This window comes from Apodemus sylvaticus, chromosome 14 (genome assembly GCF_947179515.1).
Source record: "Apodemus sylvaticus chromosome 14, mApoSyl1.1, whole genome shotgun sequence".
Lineage (NCBI taxonomy): Eukaryota > Metazoa > Chordata > Mammalia > Rodentia > Muridae > Apodemus > Apodemus sylvaticus.
Window position 1 is genome coordinate 48,594,685 of NC_067485.1, and position 22,951 is coordinate 48,617,635.

A 22,951-nucleotide genomic window follows, 5' to 3' on the forward strand; every position below is an offset into this window, starting at 1 on the left:
ATCTTTACTCTAAGCCTTAGGCATCTATGGCTACATTCACAACAGTCTACCGGGGACAGGAGCACTCAGAGCCTTGGAATGCAGAATCAACACCCAACCCAAAAAATATTTTTGTCTTGTGTATTCTTCTTGGAGAGAGGTTTAAGATTAGACCAGTTCTAAGCCAGGAAAATGGGTCTGTTGGTTAAACACTTACTACAGAAGTATGAGGACAAGACTTTGGATTCCCAGCAACCCACCCTGTAATCCCAGTCCTCATAGAGGAGCTCGTGAGCCCCATGGTTACCTAGAAGGGCCAGCATCACAGACCTCTGAGTTTAACTGAGAGACTGACTCAGTAAATAAGATGATGAGCAACCAGGGAAGTCTTCTAAGGTCTGGTTTGGATTTATACTCGCACATATGTTCTCATGCAAACATGCATACGTGCACACACTGAGAGACACATACAAAAAAGACTGGAACAATTTTGTGAGAAAGTCAAATGACTAAAACACTTTTAAAACAGAAAAAGATTACACACACGCATATATGTATGTATGTATGTATGTTTGTATGTATGTATGTTTGTATGTATGTATGTTTGTATGTATGTATATATTATGTATGTATTATGTATGTGTGTATTATGTATGTATGTATGTATGTATGTATTATATATGTATGTATGTATGTATAGCTTGAGAAAAAGTGAAGGAAGGAAAGCAGCAGCAGCCATGGCCCTAAGTCTGCACAAAGGCTGTGACGCATGTTGCATCTGCTCCTCTGTCTATGCCACAGAACAGTGAAGAAGAGAGGCTTCCCATTATTGTTGCTTTCACACTTCTTTTTGATGTGTGTGGGTGTCTCACCTGCATGTCTATCTGTGTACCACATGCCTGCAGTGCTGCAGAAGCCACAAGTGGATGTTGGATCCTGTAGAACCAAAGTTAAATACTATTGTAGGATATGGGGGGGGGGGGGTGCTAGGAACTGAACCAACAAGTGCTCTTAACCCCTGAATGGCTTCTTCGGCCTCATTATCCTCTCTCTCTTTTTTTTTTAATAGCAGTAAATTATGCATAATTCAGTTTCTTTTTTTTTATTTGACATTTTCTTTATTTACATTTCAAATATTTTCCCCTTTCCAGGTCTCCCCTTTTGAAACCCCCTATCCTATCCCCCCTCCCCCTACCTCTATGAGGGTGCTCCCCCACGCACCCACTCCTGTCTTCCCATCCTGGAGAATCAAATACCCTGAGGACCAAAGGCCTCTCCTACCACTGATGTCCAACAAGGCCGTCCTCTGCCACATATGTGGTAAGTGCCATAGGTACTCTTTGGTTGGTGGTCCAGTCCCCAGGAGCTCCAGAGGGTCTGGCCTGTTGATACTGTTGCTCCTTCCATGGGGATGCAAACCCCCTCAGCTCCTTCAGTCCCTTCTCCAACTCCTCCATTGGGGACCCCCAAGCTCAGTCCAATGGTTGGCTAAGAGCATCCACCTCTATATCTGTCAAGCTCTGGCAGAGCTTTTCATAAGACAGCCATATCAGGCTTCCAGCAGCAAGTACTTCCCCGCATCCACAATAGCGCCTGGGTTTGGTGACTGTATATGTGATGGATCCCCATGTGGGGCAGTCTCTGGATGGCCTTTCCTTTAGTCACTGCTTCACACTTTGTCTCCATATTTCCTCCTGTATTTTGTTCTTCCTTCTAAGAAAGACTGAATCATACATACTTCGGTCTTCCTTCTTCTTAGTCTTCATATGGTCAGTGAATTGAATCTTAGGCATTATGAACTTTTGGGCTAATATCCACTTATCAGTGAGTACATACCATGTTTGTTCTTTTGTGATGGAGTTAGCTAACTCAGGATGATATTTTCAAGTTCCATCCATTTGCCTGTGAATTTCATAAAGTCATTGTTTTTCCATTGAGTAGTATTCCATTGTGTAAATGTACCAGATTTTCTGTATCCAGTCCTCTGTGGAAGGACATCTGGGTTATTTGCAGCTTCTGGATGTTATAAGTAAGGCTGTTATTGACATGATGGAGCATGTGTCCTTATTACATGTTGAAGCGATTTCTGGGTATATCTACAGGAGTATTATAGCTGGGTCCTCAGGAAGTACTATGTCTGATTTTCTGAGGAACCGCCAGACTGATTTCCAGAGGGGTTATACCAACTTGCAATCCCACAAGCAATGGAGGAGTGTTCCTCTTTATCCACATCCTCACCACCATCTGCTCTCACATGAGTTTTTGACATTGGCCATTCTGACTGATTTGAAGTGGAATCTCAGGGTTGGTTTGATTTGCATTTCCCTGATGACTAAGGATGTGGAACATTTCTTTAGGTGCTTCTCAGCACTTCGAGTTTCCTCAACTGAGAATTCTCTGTCTAGTTCTATTCCCCAATTTTTAATATGGTTATTGGCTCTCTGGAGTTTAATTTTTTGAGCTCTTTATATATGTTAGATATTAGCCCTTTATCAGATGTGAGATTGGTAAACATCTTTTCCCTATCTGTTGGTTGCTATTTTGTCCTATTGACAGTGTCCTTTGCCTTACGGAAACTTTGCAATTTTATGAGGTCCTATTTGTCAATTGTTGATCTTAGAACATAAGCCATTGGTGTTCTGTTCAGGAATTTTTCCCATGTACCCATGTGTTCAAGACTTTTCTGCAATTTTTCTTCTATTAGATTCAGTATATCTGGTTTTATGTGAAGGTCCTTGATCCACTCAGACTTGAGCTTTGTACAGGGAGATAAGAATTAATCAATTTGTATTCTTCTACATGTTGACCGACAGTTGAACCAGCACCATTTGCTGAAAATGTTGTCTTTTTTCCACTGGATAGTCAAAGATCAAGTGACGATATGTATTTGGGTTTGTTTCTGGGTCTTCAGTCCTATTCCACTGATCTACCAGCCTGTCACTGTACCAATACCATGCAGTTTTTATCACTATTGCTCTGTAGTACAGCTTAAGGTCAGGGATGGTGATTCCACCAGATGTTCTTTTATTGTTCAGAACAGTTTTCGTTATCCTTGGTTTTTTTGTTATTCCAAATGAATTTGAGAATTGCTCTTTCTATCCAAGAATTGAGTTGGAATTTTGATAGGGATTGCATTGAATCTATAGACTGCTTTTGGCAAGATGGCCATTTCTAACTATATTAATCCTGCCAATCCACAAGCATGGCAGATTTTTCTATCTTCTGAGATCTTCTTCAGTTTCTTTCTTCAGAGATGTGAAGTTCTTGTCCTACAGATCTTTCACTTGTTTGGTTAGAGTCACACCAAGATATTTTATATTGTTTGTGACTATTGTGAAATGTTTCATTTCTCTAATTTCTTTCTCGGCCTGTTTATCCTTTGAGTATAGGAAAGCTACTGATTTGTTTGAGATAATTTTATATCTGACTACTTCGCTGAAGTTGTTTATCGGCTGTAAGAGTTCTCTCATGGAGTTTTTGTGGTCACTTAAGTATACTATCATATCATCTGCAAATAGTGATATTTTGACTTCTTCTTTTCCAACTTGTATCCTTTTGGCCTTCTCATGTTGTCTAATTGCTCTAGCTAGAACTTTAAGTACTGTATTGAATAGATTGGGAGAGAGAAGGCAGCCTTGTTTCTTTTTCTTTTTTTTTTTCTTTTCTATATTCTTTGTTTGCATTCCAAATGATTTCCCCTTTCCTAGTTCCCTCCTCTCCATAAGTCCCTTAAGCCCTTTCCCTCCACCCATTCCCCAATCACCCCCTCCCACTTCTCTGTTCTGATAATCCCCTACATTGCTGCATCAAGCCCTTCCAGGACCAAGGCCTTCTCCTTCCTTCATGTGAATCATTTGATATGTGAATTGTGTCTTGGGTATTCAGAGCTTCCGTGCTAATATCCACGTATCAGTGACTGCATTCCATGTGTGTTCTCTTGTGACTGGGTTACCTCACTTAGGATTATATTATCCAGTTCCAACCATTTGCCTAAGAATTTTATGAATTCATTGTTTGTAATTGCTGAGTAGTATTCCATTGTATAAATATACCACATTTTCTGTATCTATTCCTCCATTGAGGGACATCTGGATTCTTTCCAGCTTCTGGCTATTATAAATAAGGTGAGGGAAGCCTGGTTGTGTTCCTGATTTTACTGGGTTTGCTTCAAGCCTCTCTCCATTTAATTTGATGTTGGTTACTGGCTTGCTGTATATTGCTTTTACTATGTTTGGTATGGGCATTGAATTTCTGATCTTTCCAAGACTTTTAACATGAAAGGAATTTGAATATTGTTAAATGCTTTCTTCAGCATCTAATGAAATGATCGTGCGTGCTTTTTTCCTTTGGGTTTGTTTATGTAGTGAATTACATTGATGGATTTCCATATATCAAACCATCTCTATATCCCTAGGATGAAGCCTACTTGACTGCGGTGAATTATAGATTTAATATGTTCCTGGATTCCATTTTTGAATATTTTATTGAGTAGTTTTGCATCAATATTCATAAGGGAAATTGGTCTGAAGTTTTCTTTCTTTGTTGGGTCTTTGTGAGGTTTTGGTACCAGCATAACTGTGGATTCATATTAGGCAGTATTCCGTCTATTTCTATTTTGTGAAATAGTTTCAAGAGTATTGGTATGAGGTCTTCTTTGAAGGTCTGATAGAATTCTGCACTAAAACTTTTTGGTTCTGTGTCTTTTTTGGTTGGGAGACTTTTAATGACTGATTTTATTGCTATAGGGATTATGGGACTGTTTAGATGGTTTATCTGATCTTGATTTAACTTTGCTATTTATTATCTGGCGAGAAAATTATCCATTTCATCCAGATTTTCCAATTGTGTTGAGCATAGGCTTTTGTAGTAGGATCTGATGATTTTTTAAATTTCTTCAGTTTCTGTTGTTATATCTTCCTTTTCATTTCTGATTTTGGATACTGTCTCTGTGCCCTCTAGTTAGTTTGGCTAAGGGTTCATTTATTTTGTTTCTCAAAGAACCAGCTCCTAGTTTTGTTGATTCTTTGTATAGTTCTTTTTGTTTCTACTTGGTTGATTTCAGCCCTGAGGTTGAATATTTCCTGCCATCTATTCCTCTTGGGTGTATTTGTTTCTTTTTGTTTTAGAGCTTCCCGGTATGCGGTTAAGCTGCTACTGTATGCTCTTTCCAGTTTCTTTTGAGAGACACTCAGAGCTATGAGTTTTCCCCTTAACACTGCTTTCATTCTGCCCCATAAGTTTATGTATTTTGTACCTTCATTTCCATTAAATTCTAAAAAGTCTCTAATTTCTCTCTTTATTTCTTCCTTGACCAAATTACCATTGAGTAGAGTGTTGTTCAGCTTCCGTATGTACATGGACTTTATGTTGTTTTTGTTACTATTGAAGACCAGCTTTAATCTGTAGTGAAGTGATAGGATGCATGGGATTATTCAATATTCTTATATCTGTTGAGGTCTGTCTTGTGACCGATTATATGGTCAGTTTTGGAGAAGGTACCATGAGGTGCTGAGAAGAAGCATATTCTTTTGATTTAGGATGAAATGTTTTATATATATAAACATCCATATATTGGTCCATAGCTTCTATTAGTTTCAATGTGTCTCTGTTTAGTTTCTGTTTCCATGATCTTTCCATTGATGAGAGTGGGGTGTTGAAGTTTCCCATTATTATTCTGTGAGCTGCAATGTGTGCTTTGAGCTTTAGTAAAGTTTCTTTTATAAATGTGGGTGCCCTTGTATTTGGAGCTCTTCAAATTGAGAGCTCTTCTTGGTAAAATTTTCCTTTGATGAGTATGAAGTGTCATTCCTGATCCTTTTTGATCACTTTTGGTTGGAAGTCATTTTTATCTGCTATTAGGATAGCTACTCCCACTTGTTTCTTGGGACCATTTGCTTGGAAATTTGTTTTTTAGCACTTTACTCTGAGATAGTGTTTCTCTTTGACACTGAGGTGTATTTTCTGTATGCATAAAAATGCTGGGTCCTATTTACATATCTAATCTTTTAGTCTTTGTCTTTTTATTGGGAAATTGAATCCATTGATGTTAAGAGATATTAAAGAATAGTGATGGTGGCTTCCTGTTATTTTTAATATTATTTTATGTTTGTGTGGCTATCTTCTGGGTTTGTTGGAAGAAGATTACTTTCTTGCTTTTTCTAGGGTGTAGATTCCCTCCTTGTGTTGTTGTTTTCCATCTATTTTCCCGTGTAGGGCTGGATTTGTGGAAAGATATTGTGTAAATTTGTTTTTGTCATGGAATATCTTGGTTTCTCCATCTATGGTAATTGAGAGTTTTACTTGGTATAGTAATCTGGGCTGGCATTTGTGTTCTCTTATGGTCTGCATGACATCTGCCAAGGATCTTCTAGCTTTCATATCTCTGGTGTAATTCTGATAGGTCTGCCTTTATATGCTATTTAACCTTTTTCCCTTACTGCTTTTAATATTCTTTCTTTGTTTTGTGCATTTGGTGTTTTGACTATTATGTGACTAGAGGAATTTCTTTTCTGGTCCAATCTATTTGGAGTTCTATAGGCTTCTTGTATGTTTATGGGCATCTCTTTCCTTAAGGTTAGGGAAGTTTTCTTCTATAATTTTGTTGAAGATATTTACTGGCCCTTTAAGTTGGGAATCTTCACTCTCTTCTATACCTATTATCTTTAGGTTTGGTCTTCTCATTATGTCCTGGATTTCCTGGATGTTTTGGGTTACAAGCTTTTTGCATTTTGCATTTTCTTTGACTGTCGTGACAATGCTTTCTATGGTATCTTCTGCACCTGAGATTCTCTCTTCTATCTCTTATATTCTGTTGGTGATGCTTGCATATCTGACTCCTGAACTCTTTCCTAGGTTTTCTATCTCCAGGGTTGTCTCCCTTTGTGATTTCTTTATTACTTCTATTTCCATTTTTAGATACTGGATGGTTTTGTTCATTTCCTTCACATGTTGGTTTTTTTCTGCAATCCTTTAAGGGATATTTGTGTTTCCCCTTTAAGGACTTCTACCTGTTTGCCTGCAATCTATTGTATTTCTTTAAGGAGTGTTTTATATCCTTCTTAAAGTCCTCTATCATCATCATGAGATGTGAGTTTAAATCAAAGTCTTGCTTTTCTGGTATGTTGGGGTATCCAGGGCTCACTGTGGTGGGAGAACTGGGTTGTGATGATCCCACGTATCCTTGGTTTCTGCTGCTTATGTTCTTGCCCTTGCCCTTGCCCTTGCCCTTGCCTCTGGGCTGATCTTGCTGTGTCTCACTGTGCCTTGTCCCTCCTGCAAGTTTATGTGAAGTACTCCTTGGAGACCAGTTCTCTCTGGGAGAAATTTGGGTGTAGAGAACTATGGTACAGGGTCAGCTCTGGGGTGCAGACAGAAAGCAGAAGGTTCCTGTCCCTGACTATTCCTTGGTTCCTATGTCCTGATGGCTCTGGGAGGGTCCCTCTTGGGCCAGAAATTTGAACAGACGTGATGGTCTTAGCTGTGCTCACAGGTGTGTCGGCACTCCTGGGAGACCATCTCCCTGTGCTGTGGCACAGGATCACCTCCAGGTGCAGAGGGAAACCTAAAAGCACCTGTCCCAGGCTTTTCCTCAGTTCCTCTGTCCTGAGGCTTCTGGGAGGGGCCCTCTGAGCAGACATTGTGGTCTTACTTGTGCTCACAGGCTTGTCCACACTTCTGAGAAATCAGCTCACTCCCGGCTGTATTTGGGTATGGAGCACTGTGTCACAGGAGCAGCTCTGGGTGCTATGGGTCACTGTCCTCTTTTAAAGAGAAAGATACCAATGCTCGGAAACCTTTAGTGACTTCTGGAAAGTCATTGCACAGCTTTGCAGTCTTTCATCCATCTATTTTCTACCCACGCACCCAGAAATCAGTATTAGATGTCATCCCTGACAAAGAGAACAGAGGCGTTGAACACAACAAGTTCCTATCTCTCAGTTTCTGGTTTGTGTAGTCAGTATCTTGTGACATGTTGTGACAACAGCTTTATAGGGACTTTTGGAAGATGAGCTTGACATTAGTGCAAATACTTGCTCAGGGCCCATACATATTTTTACAGTATTTCCTTACCTATCTAAATAATTGAGTAATCAAGGTTAGCATACGAGCATCATCTGGCACACCAGTTTCCACAAAAAAATAAATAAATAAATACTAGTCCATCAGCAGGTGCCATTTCTGCTCCAAGCTGCCCCTAGCCTTGACATAAAGGCATGATGCTCAGAGCTCCTAGACTACCTTGTAGAGTCAGGAAAAGATAGAAGATTGCCCTAAGAAGAAAAATTGGACCTGTATGGGGCTCAATACAAGGCTAAGGAGTCCCATTTAGGTGGCACCAGAGCAGAACATACTAAAACTCAAATAAGGAGCTCTGAAGGTGGAGCCCCTTATTAGGAGAAGCCAAGAAAGACTGTACCATGGTCTCAAGACAGGACTTTTTAAAGAGATTCCAACGTCTTGGTGAAAGTACCTCTCTTTGAGTCAGGCTCAGAAGGAACTCAACACTCCCTCCGCCCCAGTACAGGAACATTATGGGACTCTCCTAAGTTTTAGGCCACTCTTTCTATGTTTCCTGTCCTATCATCTCAAACACCATAGTTACCAAGTAGGAGGTTGACAGCTACCACAATGAACTCTTTGACTATCAATGGCAACAAAGTGAATCAATTCACAAAGCAATCAACAAAGCAAGCTCAATTCTTCCCTGAACTACTTGCAAATTCAGAGTTTTGTGTTTGGAAATTATAAGCCAAGACGTCTACACAAACCTACCCCTAAATTTAAAGTCATGATGCAAATGTTATACCGGGCCTACAAGTTATCCCTTTCTCTCTTAGTCCTCACACCATACGAAAGACATTTTAATATGCATAGAAGTATCACAGCTATACAGACAAGCTCTATATATTTATCACTTGATTGTTCCACCCAGAAACCTTTGATTATCCTTTGAGCACACAGAGGACACTATCATCCCTCAAAATGAATCTAGAAAGAAGCTCATGCAGACCTCAGTGACTGCAAGAAATCCCATGCTTCTGAAACAAGGAATAATTTAGAACAGGGCACATGTGGCCTGCAAGGGGGAATATTCTCTGGCCTCCAGAAGGAGGCATATTCTCTGGCCTCCAAAACTCATGCCATGGGCCAGGCACAGACAGGAAGGGGACAGAGCTAGCTAGCCCTCTGTTTTCCCAGGTCCAAAGTGATGTCATTCATCACATGATTTCTAAGTCCAAGCCCTTCAGTTTTCAGATTTGACTTCTTCAATCACCTCAGCACATTCCCCAACTACTCCTTTTTTCTTGTGTCTAAGAATTTTTAGTTCCTATTTCTAAGTCATCCCGAATCTGACCTTGAAGCCAATGTTACCCAAGAAAGAAGATATTATATCTTTTTCAAAGTCTGCAGAACCTGAATATTTATGATATACCACATCAAGATGTCCTGGTGCAGAAATGTAATTCTTGTCACCTATGGCTACTGAAAAATTACTTTCTGGACACACTGGTGGCACCTTTTATCTTTTGAGGATGACAGATAATGGAATTGCAACTTCCACACAGTAATCTCCTCATTTTATTGTGGTTTCTGGGGGAAAAATGGTAACAGAGTTAAACCCTTTGGAACACTGAAAACAAAATATGCCTGTACCACAAGACGCTCTGTCCTGGATGAGATCGGGGTCCTTTATTTTCTTGACACTGTTCCCATTTGTGGAATAAGAATACCAGTAGAGGAGGAGGAAAGTAGCTGTGAGATTTACCCCAAATGTCAAATCTAGGACAGGAAAGCCCGAGTTCTTTGACATTACATAATATTGCAATATGAGGTCTTTAACAAGTGGATGAAATCTTTCTTTTCTTTGAAATGTCCTTAACAGTTTTCTCTTAATTTCCCTATGGTGGTTGTGTTATTTTAAAAGTTGATATTGGTTATTTAGCCACATTCCTAATTATGCAGCTTCTAAACTATTTGGAGTTTCTGAAATAAATAGTGACTTTCTATATGAGATTGTGAATGGTACCTACTTAGCTTCCTGATTAAGGTATGTTGTCAAGGAAGCCTTGATAAGAAGTGTAGAAGTTTTAGACCTGCCTTCTACACTTCTTGTAAGTTGTAAGAAGGGAAGGTAGAGATTGGATAAACTGTATTGTCCAGTGACTTAACTGTGTTCACACAATGTTGTTCAGAGAGTTTCCCAATTGGGCAGTTATTCACACACAGGAGCAAGCAAAGTGTGCATTAACTATGCAGACTGCTGTTTTAACTACGGCTGGTATCCAGAGAGTCAGAGAACTGTTTACTGGAGTTGGAAGGCAAGACACTGGTCACCTGTATCTCCTGTGTCATCACCACTCTGTTATAGATCTTTTTATTATTTTTTATTGCACTCTATTTGTGTGGTCATGTAGACACACATATGTGCAATGGCATGCCCATGAGGTCGGAAGACAACTTGTGAGTCTCAGATTATCTCCTTCCACTATGTGAATCCCAGGAATGGGAATCAGCAGGGCCTAGCAACAGGTGTTTTACCCACTGAGCTCTATGTTGGCCAAGAACTCTGTTCTTTTCCTCCTGTTGCTTTCCATTACTTTGAATGAAAGAGCTTGTCATGTTTGCATTTCTTTATTTTTTAATGGAATGTTTCACAGACTTGCATGTTTTCCTAGCTCAGACACTAGATGCTCATCTTTGTATCATTCTAAGTTTGGTTTATTTGCTGCTCAAGTGAGAGCCTTACCTTGTATTTCTTATGATGCCTAATACGTGAAACCTGGATTAAAATAAAAAAATTAATAATATTGATTTTACTCAAATCTTCCCTGTTCTGAGTGTTCCTTGAGTTTTTTTTTTTTTTTTCGTAATGGTACACATTTAAGAAGGCTGACCAGAGTGAGGCTTATACTCTAGAAGCATTTACAAATCATAATAAGCAACCTACAAGGCAAAATGTGCCCACCGGTATTTGTGGCACAACCATTATGAGGGTAGCCAACCACTTTCATATTGGATTTGAGACCCATTCCACAGGAGGGAATATATGCTTAGTACTATAAACTAATAATTAAAATAAATATAAATAAATAAATAATTCCATAAGAGGGAGCCCTAAAACTAGTAATGATATTCTGCTACACTTGCAGGCAGGAATCTAACATAACTGTCATCAGAGAGACTTCACCCAACAACTGATGGAAACAGATACAGAGACCCACAGCCAAACATTAAGTGGCATTAAGAAAATCCTATGGAAGAGGGGGAGGAAGGGTTGAAGGAGCCAGAGGGGTCAAGGACACCACAAGAAAACCTACAGAACCAACTAACCTGGGCACAAAGGGGCTTAGAGAGACTGAACTTCACCAGAGAGCATGCATGGAAGGACTTAGGTCCTCTGTACATATGTAACAGTTGTGCTTCTTCATGTGGGACTCCTGAAGTGGGAGCAGGGACCATATGACTATATTGCATGCCTTTGTATCCGTTCCTCCTAACTGGGCTGGCTTGTCTATGCTCAATAGAAGATATGACAAGGTTGGTTGATATCAATGGAAGGTCTCTCCTTTTTCTTCAGGAGAAGAGGAAGAGGGGTAGAAGAGAAGAGGTGAGAGGAAGGGACTTGGAAGAGAGGAGGGAGGGGAAGCTGAGATCCAGTGAAATGTAAATAAATGAGTTAATTAATAATAAAAAGAACCAATGAATCACAAAACAAAACCTAAAGCATGAATATGAAGGGGTGAGGGAGAAGGTAACACGGGTAAAGATAGACAAGAAGAAATGGGTAGAACAAGCAAATGCACTCTGCCATGTTTTAAATTGTCAAAGAATAAATTTAATCCATTTTTTTAATATTTTTATTTTCTATATTCTTTGTTTACATTCCAAATGATTTCCCCTTTCCCGGATCCCCCCTCCCCATATGTCCCATAAACCTTCTTCTCTCCATCCATTCTCCAATCACCTCCCTCCTTTTTTTCTCTGTCCTTATATTCCCCTCCAATACTAGATCAATCCTTTCCAGGATCAGGACCTTCTCCATACTTCTTCATGGGAGTCATTTTTTATGCGATTTGTGCCTTGGGCTTCTGGGCTAATTAATATCCACTTATCAGAGATTGCATTCCATGTGTATTCTTTTGTGATTGGGTTACCTCACTTAGGATGATATTTTCCAGATCAAACCATTTGCCTAAAAATTTTGTGAATTCATTGTTTCTAATTGCTGAGTAGTATTCCATTGTGTAAATATACCACATTTTCTGTATCCATTCTTCCTTTGAGGGGCATCTGGGTTCTTTCCAGCTTCTGGCTATTATAAATAAGGCTGCTATAAACATAATAGAGCATGTGTCTTTATTGCATGCCGGGGAATCCTTTGGGTATATGCTGAGGAGAGGTATAGCACGGTCCTCCGGAAGTGTCATGTCTAGTTTTCTGAGGAACTGCCAGACTGATTTCCAAATTGGTTGTACCATCTTACAGCCCCACCAGCAGTGTAGGAGTGTTCCTCTTTCTCCACATCCTCACCAACACCTGCTGTCTCCTGAGTTTTTGACCTTAGCCATTCTGACTGGTGTAAGGTGAAATCTCAGGGTTGTTTTGATTCGCATTTCCCTAATGACTAATGATGTTGAGCACTTCTTAAGGTGCCTCTCGGCCATCCGAATTTCTTCAGGTGAAAATCCTTTGTTTAGATCTGTACCCCATTTTTTAATAGGGTTATTTGGTTCCCTGGGGTCTAACTTCTTGAGTTCTTTGTATATATTGGATATTAGCCCTCTATCAGATGTAGGGTTGGTGAATATCCTTTCCCAATTTGATGGTTGCCGTTTTGTCCTTTTAACAGTGTCCTTTGCCTTACAGAAACTTTGTAATTTTATGAGGTCCCATTTGTGAATTCTTGATCTTAGAGCATAAGCTATTGGTGATCTGTTCAGGAACTTTTACCCCATGCCCATGTCCTCTAGGGTCTTCCCCAGTTTCTTTTCTATTAGTTTCAGTGTGTCTGGTTTTACATGGAGGTCCTTGATCCACTTGGAGTGAAGTTTAGTACATGGAGGTAAGAATGGATCAATTCGCATTCTTCTGCATGCTGACCTCCAATTGAACCAGCACCATTTGTTGAAAAGGCTATCTTTTTTCCACTGGATGTTTTTGGCTCCTTTGTCGAAGATCAAGTGACCATAGGTGTGTGGGTTCATTTCTGGATCTTCAATTCTATTCCATTGGTCCACTTGTCTGCCACTGTGCCAATACCATGCAGTTTTTAACACTATTGATCTGCAGTATTGCTTGAAGTCAGGGATACTGATGAAAGAACAGGAATTCAAGGCCCATGCCTAAACATCGTTAAAGCAATATACAGCAAACCGGTAGCCAACATCAAACTAAATGGAGAGAAACTTGAAGCAATCCCACTAAAATCAGGGACTAGACAAGGCTGTCCTCTCTCTCCATATCTTTTCAATATAGTACTTGAAGTTCTAGCTAGAGCAATTAGACAACATAAGGAGATCAAGGGGATACAAATTGGAAAGGAAGAAGTCAAATTATCACTATTTGCAGATGACATGATAGTCTACTTAAGTGACCCGAAAACCTCCACCAGAGAACTCCTACAGCTGATAAACAACTTCAGCAAAGTGGCTGGTTATAAAATCAACTAAAGCAAATCAGTTGCCTTCCTATACTCAAAGGATAAGCAGGCTGAGAAAGAAGTTAGGGAAATGACACCCTTCACAATAGCCACAAACAATATAAAGTATCTTGGTGTGACTCTAACCAAACAAGTGAAAGATCTATACGACAAGAACTTCAGGTCTCTGAAGAAGGAAATCGAAGAAGACCTCAGAAAATGGAAAAATCTGCCATGCTCGTGGATCGGCAGGATTAATATAGTTAAAATGGCCATCTTGCCAAAAGCAACCCACAGATTCAATGCAATCCCCATCAAAATCCCAACTCAGTTCTTCACAGAGTTAGAAAAAGCAATTCTCAAATTCATCTGGAATAACAAAAAACCCAGGATAGATAAAACTATTCTCAACAACAAAAGAAATTCTGGGGGAATTAATCCATTTTTAAATGTAGGGAGGGATCATGGCAAGTACTCAGGCTACATCTCCAAACACCCTCACACAGAACAATGAAAAAAGAAAGAAGATGACAGCCAACCTCAGACACAAACACTCTGATAAAATCATAAAATGGGCTTCTATAACTCATGTTCAAGTGGGCAAAATGGTAAGTGCTACAGCCAAAGCCAGAATCTACTGTGTAAAAAACTGATGTACATCCTAAGCAGCTGAGAAACTGTGAGCTAAACAAACGGGTGAGGAAGAAGCTCCACACGCAACACTCACCAGCCTTTAGCCTCCTGACTTGACTGCGCCACTGTGTTTCAGACTCGGTTTTGTGGCCATTTCAGCAATGTATCCCAATTCCAGAGGCAAAGATTTTTCTCCAAATAAACCCACAGATCAATTGCAATCAATAAAAAGAAAAAAAATAAGAAGCAGTTCTTCAATGTGTTCACTCTTGAGTTTCTAAAAGCTGAACCACAATATCAGCCTTCATCTGTCTCTAGGGTATTAAAACTTTCCTTTGACTAACATCAAACCTTAGGAATAGTTATAATACATAGAAGACCTAGACTCCCAGTATATCTCTGAGTAAAGGAGCAGAATCAAGGAGAAAAATTTTTACAAGACTCTCATATTATCTGGGGACTTTTAAACTTGTACAATGGCCTGCACATCTCAGCATATTCTGCCCCATGCTGACACTTGTGTACATAAACATATGCTACATATGGCAAAACCCATATGTAGCATATATGTATACTTTTGGCATACCCCCAAAATAGCAGAGAGCAGTCACTCCAACAGTAAACCATACTGATATCCTTGTATCCTTGCTTTACAGAAAAAGCAAGGGAAGGTGAATCTGTCTACCAGTACAATTCTGTTAGAAGCCACGGATGACTACCTTCTTAGATGGCCAAGCCAATGGTATGAACACCTAACCAAACTTGCATTTGGAAGGGCAGACCTTCTGTTCAGCTTGGGGAAATTCATAAAATCATTCAGTAACGCAAGACATGACTGGGTTTGCAGAATCATGACCACAAAAGACCTTTTGAAGCTTATGTTACTGTTTTAGTTCACTCTCTGCCCTGCAGTACATTTGACTCACTTTCAGGGCAATCTCTAATACATCATCCAACCTCTTCTCAGTCCTGGGCTTTTCTCGGGTTCCCTTGGGAGATTATTCTGAAAGCTGAATGGCCAGAGTATTTTTTCCTGCTATCAAGTATCAATCTTTCCTTTTCTTATTTTCATCCCCATTGTCCCGTGGAGTAAAGCCCTGGCCTCAGCATTGTCTTTTTCTTTAGTGTTTACCAATGCATTTCTGGCACGTACTTACCACACCGATTCAGCTCCCATGCACTCAAGCCATAGAGATCAAGGAATATCAAAGAAATACAATGACAAATAAAGACTCTACCACCTGTCAGGCATAAACATAAATGAGATGTGAGCTTCAAATCTCAATAAAAGAAGGATCATCATCAATTCATCCTCTGCACGGAGCCCTGTGACAACAGCGGAATTACTCTGCAGTGAATGATGCCCTGCCTACGGGATATGTTCTCGCTGTCATTCATTTCTGCAATCTAATGAGTTCTCCCTCCCCAAAAATGACTTTATGAAACATCAAATTTATTTCATATGTATCTTTAATTTCATCTACTTCCCACTTTTGTGTTTTGTATCTTGTGCTACTGTAGAGAAGTTGGTGTCTGGTGTGTAAATTCTCATTGCATGAAGTGTTGAGAGCTAAGAGCTTGCCAGCACCTTGCCTCAGGTAGAAAAGTCAACATGGGCTCTCAGAGTAGTGCTTCCACAGGCAGCACATGCCTTGCTTTCACATTGATGGGTATGGGAAGATTTAGCTGTCTTCCTTCTTCTCATAGAATCCTTGTCTATGATCCAGAAAAGTTCCAATAATTAAACATTGCTATTAAGCCTATTGGCTCCAAACAGAAAAAAAAATGCTCATTTTATCTGCTATTCATACCCAAATTCTTACTATAATACTTAATCTAAAATGCCATTTCATCTCCATCAAATATGATTTACAGAATTTTATAGCTGGGTATATCCTTAATGGAGACTTCTTGTTTGAGATGAACAAACTAGAGTTAGAGGAAAACAAAGCTGTATCAATTTTAAGTTCAACACAGTTTTTTAATTACTTAAAAATATATATAATCAGAAGCCAGGCAATGGTGACGCACGCCTTTAGTCCCAGCTCTTCGGAGGCAGAGGCAGGCAGATTTCTGAGTTCAAGGCCAGGCCGATCTACAGAGTGAGTTTCAGGACAGCCAGAGCTACAGAGAAACCCTGTCTCAAAAAAGAAAAAAAAAAGAGAAAGAAAAGAAAATCAGGATTAAGACTGTTTCTCAGTTATTTGAGTATTTGTAAAGTATAGTGAACAGGAAGCCCTGGATTCTATTCCTAACACCACATGCCAGGAGCTGTGCAGAACTGTAGTTCCCAAACTAGAAAAGTAGGGGCAGAAAGGTCAGAAGTTCAAGGTCACCCTCAGCTCTCTACTGGGCATGTTGCCATCCTTGGCATATGAAAGCCTAGCTCCAAACAACAAGAAAGAAAAAGCCTTCATGGATCATCTGTATGTTAATAAGGCATGGAGATAAATAATCCATCCCTACCCTCAAGGAACTCTCAGACTAGTAGAAGCAGTGGACAGGCAATTAGAAACCTGTGCTCATGATTAATAAATATAGTTATCCCTCCAGTTTCAATGGAAGATTTGTTCCAGAAATCCCCATACATAGCAAATCCAAGGATATTCAAGCCCCTTATACAGAATGGTGCTCACGACCCTCATGCCAAATGCTTTCATATGACCCACAAAATCATTTCCATATTACTTATAACAGCTACTTCAATGAAAATGCTGTGTAAGGAGTTATTATACTGCATTACTTAAGGAATAATGATAAAAATCCTCAAGTCTGAGCCAAGAATGGTGGTATATCCCTGTAATCTTAGCGCTCAGTGGGTGAAGGCAGGAAGATTATGAGTTCAAGATCACCATAGGCTACACACTGAGATCCTGATCCAAAAGAAAATGTCTTTGCATATTCACAGACACTACGTTTTTCAAATATTTTGTATCTGTGGCTGGTTGAATCCTAAAATGTAGAACACATGGAAATGAAGGACCAGCTGTACTCAGCTAAACACCAGATGCCTTAAGAAAGTGCCAGAAGGGCTCTTAGCCCAGGTACATCTTTTTTGTCTTCACGCTGCTGTGTATACACGCTACCTCTGCACCTCCCGTCACGTGCAGCCATGCCCATCTAACCCCAGCTCCGCCACCCTGCTCCCAGGTCCTAGACTGCAGTCTTTCTTTCTGCTCAGCCTTCCCACACGTTCATTCCCTTTGTTACGTCTGTCAGAAACGCTCTCTGTTCCACATTCCCTGCCAACCTCTTCTGCTCCCCACTGTGTTACCTGGTTTACCTGGATAGCTCATTGTCAAAGAAAGCTCATTAGTTTACTGTCTCAAAAGCTGCCAGCAGCTGCCTCTCTTTCTTCCCACCCTCATGGCCTATGCCTACACCTTGGTCACTTTGGTTCTGTGTCCTTTCTCTCATGCTCTGTGTCTCTGTCTTTGTCTTTGTCTCTCTCTCTCTCTCTTCCTGCCCATCTTTCTCTTCCCCCTACCTCCCCCCACCATTCCTCATTTCTTCCTCATCATCTCTTTTTGCTTTAAATTTGTGTTTCCATTTTAGTGCTTGTCTCTCCAGATGATGGGACACTGGGACACAGAAGAGAGCTCTGGACTTCCTTGCATAGGACATGATCACCTGCTCTGTTATTACTCAGTGTCCATGGATTCAGAGGTCAGTCTGCAGTAAAGCGTCTTTCTTGATGGCAAAAGTAACAGCTGCATGTGGCAACTGAGCACTTGCAAAGTGGCCAATGCAAACAATGAGCTCAACTTTTAACCTTAATTAATTTAGAGATAGATGACCTCTGCTTAAAACACTGTGTGCATATATATATAGTGCTTGCTATACTGGGCAATACAAATAAATGTAATATTAAACATCAAATACTAAAATAACTGATTAAGTTTCCCTGTGTGTGTTGTTGGTTCAATTGACTCTTAACTCAAAGGACACTTTGATTCATTTTTAATCACATTTTACTGGTTTGTACAAACATATAGGGAAGAAAATAGAAACAGATGTCGCAGTACATGTCTATGATACCAGCACTTGGGAGGCTTCAGGCAGGAGGATGAGGCAGGAGGATGCTGAATTCAAGGACAACCTGGGTTACATATCAAGTCTAGAACCAGTCTAGGTTAAACAGTGAGACCTGAATTGATTTATTTTTTAAGTTTTGTTTTGCTTTGTGTTTAATTTTTGTCTTTTCTGGAAGTGGGACATGTGTTTGTTTACTTTTCCACATGATCAGACTGCCGAGATAAGCTTCTCCAGGACCTTGTTGGTAGTACCATTTTGATTCTGAACTTGTGAAGTAAACTAAAAGCTGAGATAAATATCTACACGACCTAAGGGGGAGAAAAGGACACTCTTTAAGTAAAGAAGTCTAGTTATGCCATGACCTAAATGATAATACTTTTAGAGTCACGATTTTTTACCTTTATTTTGGAAATATGAGGGGAGATATATGAGGAGAGGCAGAGGAGCTATATGAGTATATATGCTGGAGCCGAGACAACTGGACAGAGAAGTACATGAGCAGCAGAGAGCAAATGGTGACCCATGGATCACGTCCCAGTGAATCTCTCCAAACCAGTTCTCAGTTCAGTGTGGACACACCCTACTCAACTCTCTCATACATCTATGTTATCTTATGGTTATCATCTAAAGGTTATTATAAAATGTGTGTTTGGGATGCTATCAAAGGTATATTACGGAATTCTATCAGCTACTGATAAGTGGAGGGAAATTCAAATATCATTCACAGAAAGCAGAAAATTGAATAGTGGCAGAATAATTTTGAAGAGTTACCAATAAAACTTACTAGGGTTAAAAATAAATAAAAGTATCTTTGGAACCAGGGTCCCAGTGGAGTGAATTTCATTTCAATTGAACAATGTTGCTAGCACTTGCCAACATCTTTGTAATGTCATCATTGACTTAAATGAAAAAATTCATTTGGGATGATGAATGTAACTCTTGTCCCATGAAAGTGTAACTAGAAACAAAGACAGGATTCAAAGTTCAAGCCCCAGACTTGCTCAAGCTATCATGAAGCAGGATGCTCTGCCCAATCCACGTGGCCTTGGAAGTCTCTGTACAACCTAGACGGACCTCAGTCTGAAACACGACCACTCAAAGATGCTCACCTGAGATATTAACACCAGGAAGCAAATGAAAAAGGATGCGAGTATGACTTTTCATCAGAAATAACTGGAGATAATATTTTAAATTCTTTCGGAACATGAAATGGTGCTATTTGAATTTAGAATTACTAACCTGAAATCTTAAGCTAAAATATGACTAGTTTCTCATTCCTACATTAATAATAAGTTTGCCTGTTGTATTTCCTTTTTGGTCAGACATCGTTAATTCTGTGCCCTTTGGTCCCTATGTTGTATGCTTTGTCCCTAAGCCTGATATTGTCCTTGTTTGAGGACAATCATCACTGAAGTGATATATAAATCTATTTTTTAAGTTCTTTGGAAAGACTTCTAAGCACAATTGCCTAACACGTAATAGTTACCTTCTTATTAAATTCATCTATAGTACTGCAATATTCTCACCAAGAAATCAAGGCTGAATACAGAATGACACCTGAGTACCACCAGCATTCTTGTGTCTTAAATCTCTGGGCACAAAATCTAGTTCCTGTATTATTTTCTCTAAGCTTAAAGGTATTCCTGTTATCTCTGGAATGTACAGGTGCCAACAAGAAATTCTTCTAAATCTCTATGAGTAATCTTATTTTTCTCTGTCACTTTCAGAACTTTCTCTTTGTTTTTAGTTATTCATCATCTCACTCTGCAATTTCATATTTTTAAAGAAAGTCTGGCTTGCCTTGTGGGTTTTCAAATCAATCTTCAAGCCATTGATCTATCATGATATCTATCAAGATTATCTACCTATCTATCTATCTATCTATCTATCTATCTATCTATCTATCTATCTATCTATCTATCTATCAAGAGTCAGGGTCTTGATACGTTGCCCAGGATAATCTCTAACTCCAGAATTCAAGAGATCCTCCTGCCTCAGCCTCTCATTTGAGTACCTGGGACTACAAGTATGTACCACTATGCCATGCTCATGGGCCTTGTGTTTTGCTCTTATTGGTTGGTTGGTTGGTTGGTTTTTAGTTTGTTGATCCAGGGTCTCTCATATATCCTAGCAGGACCTACGTCTACTGAGCCTGCTACCCACACCTGCAGAAGTGCTGGGATTACATACATTTACTATCATATCCTGCTGGTAGGCCTTTTTCTTGTTTTGTAAAATTCTCACCTATTATATCTTTTAATATTTCTTGAGCTCTCACTAATATCTCACCCTAGAATTCTTCACTTGATCTTAGCCAAAAGGCGGAGAAGCAATGCCTAGAATTCTTAATAGATACATTAAGAGCTCTTTCTATATTTTGCCTGTAAACTTACCTTATGTGTAAATGTTTACTTGCAGAAGTCTTTAATGATTATCTTAGCCCATAGAAGCCACAGAAAGAGAAAGGGATTTTGAGGCAGACAGCAGATGGGTAGGATGTTCTTGTGGCATTCCATTAAAGGTAAAACATTGCTCCTGCACCCATTAGGGAAATCTGTTTCTGTTTTTTTCTATACAAACTTTGTGGCCTATTTTCTGACCCTTGCTTGGGTCCCAGTGGGGAGCTTCTTCCTGAAAAAGATTATATTTTCTGCCCAATTGACCCCAGGCTTGACTCTGTATCTCTTCAGTAATCAATATGGGCATCTTCCAACAGAAGAGCGTGTGTGTGTGTGTGTGTATGTGTGTGTGTGTGTGTGTGTGTATCTGTGTGTGTACCTGTGCATGTGTGTATACATGTGTGTATGCATACTTTTGTGTGTATGTGCGTGTGCATGTGTGTCTGTGTGCATATGTGGGTATGCATGTATGTGCATGTGTGCATGTGTATATGTGTACCTGTGGTGTGTTTGTGTGTGTATGTATGTGTGTGATCATTTTCATTAATCTTCCCCATACCCTTATCTACTCGTGATCACATCTCTTCTCATCTTCCTAATCGTCAGGTGAATGTTGAAATCAAAGAATAAGTTCTCAGTGTGCTGCCCCTGGTTTTCATTTTACCATGAGTCCAAGGTAGCAGCTACACTCTCAGCCTACCCTTTTTTAATCTAAAATCAGAGTTCCTGGGTTACTCACAGTTCTTCTATCATGTGACAGAAAAAGTATAAGCCTGAATTTAGATGGTATTGGTCAAACGACTTCAGGTAAGTTGATTTTCCTTCCACAAACCTCAGCTTCTTCATCTGAAAAGTAGAGAACCCAGTCCCATGTCACACAGCTCTCAGCGAATTGAAAGAGAGAAAGTAGGACAAGTCCCCATCCCAGGGCTGCCAAGTGATGCGTGTGCTTGATGTTAGCTGTCCTCTCTATTCATCATGCTTTCTCCCAAAGACCTGCCTCCCCGTCTTGCCAGTAGCTGTTAGTCCTGCCCATCTTGTGATGGCATTACAGCATCTTTGTAAAACAGATTATAAGACTGAATTCACAGGGCTTCAAGGAATGTTAGCCTAGTCTCAACAAGAGTAAAGGAAAACATAAACCTAAAGTTGTCTGGAATTGTGAGCTGGCCTCTTTGTTTGACTCTAGAGATTATTCATCTAAGTTCTTTCCTTTAAGGATGACTGCCAACAGCCAAGGGTAAAGTGTGAACACAGTAGATGATGTGAGACAGCTAGTCAGCATGCTCTCCGCACCACTCCCCACATATATTTACACTTTGACTGCTGACGAGATGGATCATCTCCAGCTAGGCAGAGCAAGAGTAATTACTCCTAATGATCATCTCAGAGCCGACACTAGCTAGATCCCTTCTCCAGGGTTTGCATCTCTCCCAGATTACAAGTTCTGGGTTAAAACAGCAAGAAAGGCCCGTTTGCTTATGTCATCTTTGTCTTCTAACTTTCTCTAAGTCCAAGCCAAGAAGTAGAGCTGATTTCATAACTACAGCAATGGCACCTGCTCCCAGCCTCACCCAGTCTGGCTCAAGACCACCCTGTTCCAGAACAGCTGCCAGCAGCTGAGTGCCCTGCTGCTCTCTCCCCATCACCCAACACTGCTCTCACCACTGCCTTCTTCCTTGATGAGACTATGCACAAAATGGTTGCTGCCTTACGTAGTAGTAATAGTAGTAGTAGTAGTAGTAGTAGTAGTAGTAGCAGCAGCAGCAGCAGCAGCAATAGTAGTAAATAATTTCTTTGTCCCAAGTGGCTGACACAGAGCTCCCAAAACTTTAATTTGATGTGATTTTTAGTGCCCCTGAGGTAACTAACAGTGAAGATTGTCATTAGAAAAACTGGACACATGGTTAGAAGCTTCATCTGTTCTCCCCAACCCAAATCCCGGAGGAAATGGTCTGAAGATGGAGCTCAGCTCCTACTGGGTAGTGTAGATTTAATCAAACCAGCTTGTGCAATGGAACTTCTCTAGAAACCTCCGGATGACAGACATTGGCAGCTCTCTGAGGGTGGCGCGAGCACATGGATGTGCTGGGAAGGCAGAAGACCTAGAGCACATGGATGCCCTAAAACCCCCGGCTCACACATGGCCCTGCGAATCTTCCCTTTGGCAGTTCCTGAGTTGTTTTCTTTTATAGTGGTAAATAGAAAATTCTCTTGAGTTTTGTGATTCTTGCCAGAAAAATCATTAAATGCCCTCGGCCCTGGG

General features: G+C 40.1%; 1 pseudogene; it reads right to left on the reverse strand.

Moving 5' to 3' along the window:
- The window catches only part of LOC127664576 (ZW10 interactor-like), a 33,297-nt pseudogene extending 10,966 nt beyond the window's left edge, over positions 1–22,331 (reverse strand).
- Between the last annotated feature and the right edge of the window lie 620 nt (positions 22,332–22,951).